Below are 8,315 nucleotides of genomic sequence, written 5' to 3' on the forward strand. Positions count from 1 at the left end.
CAATTCACAAGTGACTGCAGAAAATGCATAATTCTTTTTAATGACTTCAAGGTCGGAAAACATGTATTATATTTCATAAGTGTATTATAGAACGCTGTAGTAGATGAACATAATTTCTTCGATACTCATTGATCAGATGAACCTCCATTTAGTTCAATTCACAAGTGACTATAGAAAATGCATAGATAGTTCTTTTCAATTTCTTCAAGGACGGAAAACATGTATTATATTTCATAAGTGTATTATAGAACGCTGCAACGATTCGGCAGAGAAATACTATTGTGCCATTGTATTCCTTATATAAAATACATCAGTGTATAACATTAGCATTCAGATATTGTTATAAAATAAGTTTAACATTCCGAACATTACCGTGTAAAATGACAAGAGATTGAGTTGTGTTCGCTGTGACAAAAAGGGTTTCGATATTCACATATAAAATTTAATCAAAGTGACTACGAAGTAGGCCTGCATATCACTCACAACACACAACGTTTCGTGAAGGCCGGTATTGAGACGCCAATTACATCACATATATTTCATATTCAGCGGCGACAAATGCATCACTGAATTCTAAGGCTGGGACGGGGACGGTACTCGAATCCGGGTCGGGTAAAGCTGGAATCGAGTCCTATTTCTAGGAATCGGGTACCCGGAAAAGGAGAGAGCTCTGTAATGACAAGGGCAGACAATAGCTTGTCTTTTTCGTTTTTGACGTAACACACATTTACATCATTGAGTGAGTGAGTGAGTGAGTGAGTGAGTTTAGTTTTACGCCGCACTCAGCAATATTCCAGCTATATGGCGGTGCTCTGTAAATAATCGAGTCTGGACCAGACAATCCAGTGATGAACAACATGAGCATCGATCTACCCAACTGGGATACGATTACATGTGTCAACCAAGTCAGCGAGTCTGACCACCCGCTCCCGTTAGTCGCCTCTTACGACAAGCATGGGTTACTGAAGATCAATATTCTAACCCGGAAATTCACGGGTTTTACATCATTGGTATTGTCCGATTAATGGAGCATAGTTTTAATGACTGTAATTTATCTGTGCATGAGCAGTGAGTAGTTAAGTTACAGTAGCAGCAGGAACGAAACGTTCGTTGTTATAACGAGGAGTGTAAGTAATGGTGTACTGTCTATATTGGTTAAACAGACGTAAATTAAATAGCTTGAGGTCAGTTTTAATGTCTTATTACCACTTTTTCAAGTTTTCTATAATAGTCTCTGTCAAATCGTGATTGAATATTCAGAGGTTGACCCGAATATTGTATTTCTTATATTTCCGGGTACTCGATATCGATTCGGGTAAGTACATGCGGGTACCTGATTCCCTTTTTCCTACTCGTCCCAGCCCTACTGAATTCCTCATACATTTTAGAATCTAATTACAACTGGTCTTTGTCACCAATACCAAGTGTCTAGATAAACTGAAACGAAAGATATTGGAGGTGGAAACAAATGCTGTGCTCGAAAGACAACACCTGTTTGAAATGTTAAAAAAGAAAATTTCAGACTCTATACTGTGTAGCATTTTCTCAATTTTTAGACACCCATTTGCTTGAAAGAGCATAGTAGCAAGAAATAGGAAATTAAAAATAGATGCAATACAGGAATGTGATGTGTTTATACGAAACTGTCAAGTTTCTGTGCAGAGCGACGCCATGACTGACGCAAAATCACGCAGAACGACAACGGTAATAATCGGCATTTCTGGCCGCTTCTTCTCTTTCTTAAAATGAAAACGATAAAAACATGTAACAATACACAGATAGTCAGAATCATTCTGATTACTAACATCTCATATTTATGTACAAACGATCCCTGAATCAAGGGAAGGGTCCTCGCAAAACCCATGTCTGCCGCCATTTTTTAAGAAATCTCAACGGTAGTGATGTCATACGTCAACATGTTGTACATATTTGGCAATTTCTCTGAGGTGAAGGTCGGTAGAATAAGAGTATACACAATCACCATATCCCGCCGATTACACTATAATGTAATCATTCGGATATTTTTTCATGAAACTATAATTTAATTATCTACATTTAGTCCTGTTCAATATCATATCATACGTGGGTATAGGGTGTACGTGTTTGATTCTTTGAAAGTGTTTGTTTGAATAATATTTACAGAAGAAATTCACACATTTAGTGTAGTAAAACATATATAAACCTTTACACAAGTGTTAAAAGATGAAACGTAGGCATCATGTTCTTGTACAACATGTATTTTAGTTCCTATGAAGGGCATAGTTACATTTTCGTATGTAACTCTTCGTCAGAATAATTTCCAGTATCGAAGTCCAGTCCACGATACACCCTATCCTTTCTTTGCTGAACTGGCCTCATGAAAGCAGTGTTAGCCATGAACGTCATTTGCGAGTTAACCACACTGTTAAAAAGTTAGCGGCGGTCCTTAGGCGTGTTAACTTTACGTCACGTTAACAACCTGTTTAAAGTTAACAGAGTTTTGAACAACAAGATAACCCTCTGTTATTAGTTAACGGTCGGTTAAATGTACTTAACGGCTGGTTAAAAGATAACCGAGTTTTGAACAACCGGGCCCTGGAATCGTTCCGTCAGGCGGTAAGTGTGCAGAAATCCACAGGAACGTAATCCGGACCACGCAGAGCACATACTTGACCAATCACGTCCTCGTGCAGACCCGGACTGGTTTTGAGCAACACAGCTGTGCCAACTGCGTAGATGGATCGATGTCCGTGATGTGTACTACTGAGTGAGGCTCCACACAACATGCAAACCAGTATTATCATAACACTGGATACAGTGGCCTTGTCCACATTCAAATCCCAGTAGGTAGAAGCATGGACGAGCTCAGCAGAGCCGATCGAGTCACAGTATAACTGATGTAGCATCTGGCTGGTACACACCGAGAACCGCCATATTGCCCTGTACAGTTAAGTCAGCTAGCGCTAAGATGGTCATCTGCTTCCATAGTCAGTATCTTTCAACTCGTGCATGTAGTTGTGCTGGTGGAACTGACGTAGTTGATTCTGAGCTTTGGTCATGCCAAACACGACAAAGAAAATTCACTCCCGTGGACAATAACCACAGTGCAAATATAATCTCCGCGCACTCTCGAAGCGTCAGTAAAAGGATGAATGTAGTCCCACTGTGCCTGACATCTCCACGATCCACTGCATGGAATAAGGTGCCATGGAATGAACCAGAATGAAGACAACAGGTTGTAGCTATCAGAAATAGTCAGCTCTTACCTTTACTTGAAAGATACACGTATGATTTAAGTATGTTCTTCATAGTGACATTATTTCTATGGTAAGACATGGCTCCCGGTGCGGCTGGTTATATGGCTACAGGGATGGTAAGCAATGACGATATGGGTAAAGCGGAACTATGAGAGCTGACGTGGATCAGGAGTACGTACTACCTCCCTCCACAGTTTGCCGACATTCATTTACAGGCATAATGTGTGTGTGAATCTCCCAGTGAGGATTTAAAGGTCTGCCCCCTGCTCCTCCTGCATTGCCTGGCCGGAAGTGCAGTAAAGTGACGGCGGCCAATGACGTTGACGCACATGTCTCTTTATCGTGTCCCAGACATGATTAGTGGGGGAAAGGTCTGGATTCATTGCTGGCCACGGTGGGTGAGCATGGCCGTTGTCGCCATGAAAGACCAAATGTCGACCACACGAGCTGTTACCGGGACAACAAGGGGTGTCTGTATGTTGTCCCGACTGTACTGTACAGAGACCCTTCCTTGTACAATACGGAGTGGAGGTCCTTCAGAAATAGAGATAGCACCCAATTCCATAAACGATCGACCGCTACATCTGTCATGAGGTGTGAGGCTGAGACTGGATTAACGTCCAATCTCGCTCATCAAGGGGTTATAATGTGAACCGGGACTTATGTCACGTGACTCTCGCTCAACCTCTGTCGCCCTTCGGTTGAACTGAGGCGGTACATCGACCCTATGCTCTGGCGTACGTTCAGATGACGTCCAACTGATCACTGCGACCCTCCAGGCCTCCAAGACGGCCGGAGCATGGCGATGAACGCACCACATTGCGATTGGGAGCTGTCAGTCATAGCATTTTCCATGTACTAATATTGGACAAAATCATGCCTGACCTTTCGTTCTGCGTTTAAGTTCCTTTCCATATTTTCTTGCAGTCTTATATAAAGGGCTGTATATTGCTAAAACTGTATAAAGGCCATTTAAATGTCATTCAAAGACCTGTATCTAGGCTGTGTTTGTGCACTACACCAATTAACGAACCTGTCACTGACATCGTTCATTTAAAAAATATTGCATTTGTATTGAATGTTTGGCGAATAAAGGAAGTCAACATTTCCATCATCTCCTGTGAGTTTCTGTTTTGTAGAGTGTATTTTATATGGTATTGTAATTATACCTTGGTGAAAGTTAGATCGCTGACTTTATATGCTGGTGACTACAGCTATCTGAGAGTGTTGTTTCGAATCCCGGATAGGTTTCAACCTAAACAAAATGTTAGAATTTGTACTTTACTGAGTAAGTGAAATCCCAACAAAACATATATTACATATTACCACTTTCTAAATAGAAAAGTGCATTCATAGTTTTCGGCCGTGGTAGCCGTACCAGTTTACACTTCTCAGACGGGTGCACAAAGTCCATGGTCTAGACTACCAGTTGCCAAATTGCTGGGTGGCTGAGTAGGTTAAATCGCAGACTTTGTGTGATGGCTATTAGGTGCCTCATTCTGAGATTGTGTTTTCGAGTCCCAGAGGGGAGCGCTACCTAAATTAGAATCTGTACTAATTTAGAAAGTGTAATCCCAACAATAACGTGTTGTTTGGAGACGTTGAGAGAGCAAGTTTGTATCATCTCACGTCATGTTTCCACCCTGTATGTCCAGTCAAGGCCTAGTCTGTATCATCTCACGTCATGTTTCCACCCTGTATGTCCAGTCAAGGCCTAGTCTGTATCATATCACGTCGTTTCCACCCTGTATGTCCAGTCAAGGCCTAGTCTGTATCATATCACGTCATGTTTCCACCCTGTATGTCCAGTCAAGGCCTAGTCTGTATCATCTCACGTCATGCTTCCACCCTGTATGTCAAGTCAAGGCCTAGTCTGTATCATCTCACGTCATGTTTCCACCCTGTATGTCCAGTCAAGGCCTAGTCTGTATCATCTCACGTCATGTTTCCGGCCTGTATGTCAAGTCAAGGCCGAGTCTGTATCATCTCACGTCATGTTTCCGGCCTGTGTGTCCAGTCAAGGCCTAGTCTGTATCATCTCACGTCATGTTTCCACCCTGTATGTCCAGTCAAGGCCTAGTCTGTATCATCTCACGTCATGTTTCCACCCTGTATGTCCAGTCAAGGCCTAGTCTGTATCATCTCACGTCATGTTTCCACCCTGTATGTCCAGTCAAGGCCTAGTCTGTATCATCTCACGTCATGTTTCCACCCTGTATGTCCAGTCAAGGCCTAGTCTGTATCATCTCACGTCATGTTTCCACCCTGTATGTCCAGTCAAGGCCTAGTCTGTATCATCTCACGTCATCATCTCGTCATGTTTCCACCCTGTATGTCCAGTCAAGGCCTAGTCTGTATCATCTCACGTCATGTTTCCACCCTGTATGTCCAGTCAAGGCCTAGTCTGTATCATCTCACGTCATGTTTCCACCCTGTATGTCCAGTCACGGCCCTGTATGTCCAGTCAAGGCCTAGTCTGTATCATCTCACGTCATGTTTCCACCCTGTATGTCCAGTCAAGGCCTAGTCTGTATCATCTCACGTCATGTTTCCACCCTGTATGTCCAGTCAAGGCCTAGTCTGTATCATCTCACGTCATGTTTCCACCCTGTATGTCCAGTCAAGGCCTAGTCTGTATCATCTCACGTCATGTTTCCACCCTGTATGTCCAGTCAAGGCCTAGTCTGTATCATCTCACGTCATGTTTCCACCCTGTATGTCCAGTCAAGGCCTAGTCTGTATCATCTCACGTCATGTTTCCACCCTGTATGTCCAGTCAAGGCCTAGTCTGTATCATCTCACGTCATGTTTCCACCCTGTATGTCCAGTCAAGGCCTAGTCTGTATCATCTCACGTCATGTTTCCACCCTGTATGTCCAGTCAAGGCCTAGTCTGTATCATCTCACGTCATGTTTCCACCCTGTATGTCCAGTCAAGGCCTAGTCTGTATCATCTCACGTCATGTTTCCACCCTGTATGTCCAGTCAAGGCCTAGTCTGTATCATCTCACGTCATGTTTCCACCCTGTATGTCCAGTCAAGGCCTAGTCTGTATCATCTCACGTCATGTTTCCACCCTGTATGTCCAGTCAAGGCCTAGTCTGTATCATCTCACGTCATGTTTCCACCCTGTATGTCCAGTCAAGGCCTAGTCTGTATCATCTCACGTCATGTTTCCACCCTGTATGTCCAGTCAAGGCCTAGTCTGTATCATCTCACGTCATGTTTCCACCCTGTATGTCCAGTCAAGGCCTAGTCTGTATCATCTCACGTCATGTTTCCACCCTGTATGTCCAGTCAAGGCCTAGTCTGTATCATCTCACGTCATGTTTCCACCCTGTATGTCCAGTCAAGGCCTAGTCTGTATCATCTCACGTCATGTTTCCACCCTGTATGTCCAGTCAAGGCCTAGTCTGTATCATCTCACGTCATGTTTCCACCCTGTATGTCCAGTCAAGGCCTAGTCTGTATCATCTCACGTCATGTTTCCACCCTGTATGTCCAGTCAAGGCCTAGTCTGTATCATCTCACGTCATGTTTCCACCCTGTATGTCCAGTCAAGGCCTAGTCTGTATCATCTCACGTCATGTTTCCACCCTGTATGTCCAGTCAAGGCCTAGTCTGTATCATCTCACGTCATGTTTCCACCCTGTATGTCCAGTCAAGGCCTAGTCTGTATCATCTCACGTCATGTTTCCACCCTGTATGTCCAGTCAAGGCCTAGTCTGTATCATCTCACGTCATGTTTCCACCCTGTATGTCCAGTCAAGGCCTAGTCTGTATCATCTCACGTCATGTTTCCACCCTGTATGTCCAGTCAAGGCCTAGTCTGTATCATCTCACGTCATGTTTCCACCCTGTATGTCCAGTCAAGGCCTAGTCTGTATCATCTCACGTCATGTTTCCACCCTGTATGTCCAGTCAAGGCCTAGTCTGTATCATCTCACGTCATGTTTCCACCCTGTATGTCCAGTCAAGGCCTAGTCTGTATCATCTCACGTCATGTTTCCACCCTGTATGTCCAGTCAAGGCCTAGTCTGTATCATCTCACGTCATGTTTCCACCCTGTATGTCCAGTCAAGGCCTAGTCTGTATCATCTCACGTCATGTTTCCACCCTGTATGTCCAGTCAAGGCCTAGTCTGTATCATCTCACGTCATGTTTCCACCCTGTATGTCCAGTCAAGGCCTAGTCTGTATCATCTCACGTCATGTTTCCACCCTGTATGTCCAGTCAAGGCCTAGTCTGTATCATCTCACGTCATGTTTCCACCCTGTATGTCCAGTCAAGGCCTAGTCTGTATCATCTCACGTCATGTTTCCACCCTGTATGTCCAGTCAAGGCCTAGTCTGTATCATCTCACGTCATGTTTCCACCCTGTATGTCCAGTCAAGGCCTAGTCTGTATCATCTCACGTCATGTTTCCACCCTGTATGTCCAGTCAAGGCCTAGTCTGTATCATCTCACGTCATGTTTCCACCCTGTATGTCCAGTCAAGGCCTGGTTTGGACGCTTGACCACTGTGGCTGCGTGATGGTCATTATGATCAGCGACTTTAATGCTATCATCAATGTAATTGCATTATATACTGCCATTGACAGACATATGTAACTGTTAGGTCTTTGAAAAATAAATCTCTCTTCCATATATGTACCTGTTGTATACAAGTACACAGAGTCAATACTACATCTGTGTGAGCGCTCATCGACATTACTCCCATGTCAGCTTGACACCCGTCAGTGTGTCCACCATAGCCGTGGGGCGTGACAGATCACGTGACACTCTGATATGCCATGGTTTCAATGAAAATATCACGTGCGTGGAGTCAATATAGCACAGCGATACAGTGTTATATGCACCAGCAATGCTTCACTTCACACTGTCCCAGCAGCTGAATACATTAACGCGCCTTTCACAAAGTGTTCGAAAACCAGCGTTCACGGACCAGGACGTTCCGATTGTGACACGAGCATGTATAGCATGGTACTATTCAGCGTGTAATTTCTTCCTGCATGACGATAGCTATATATACCACGTCACATGACATGTCACGCGGTGAAATCATTGATGACATAAACAT

This window comes from Haliotis rubra, unplaced genomic scaffold (genome assembly GCF_003918875.1).
Source record: "Haliotis rubra isolate DU_JTF1 unplaced genomic scaffold, ASM391887v1 Scf1023, whole genome shotgun sequence".
Classification (NCBI taxonomy): domain Eukaryota; kingdom Metazoa; phylum Mollusca; class Gastropoda; order Lepetellida; family Haliotidae; genus Haliotis; species Haliotis rubra.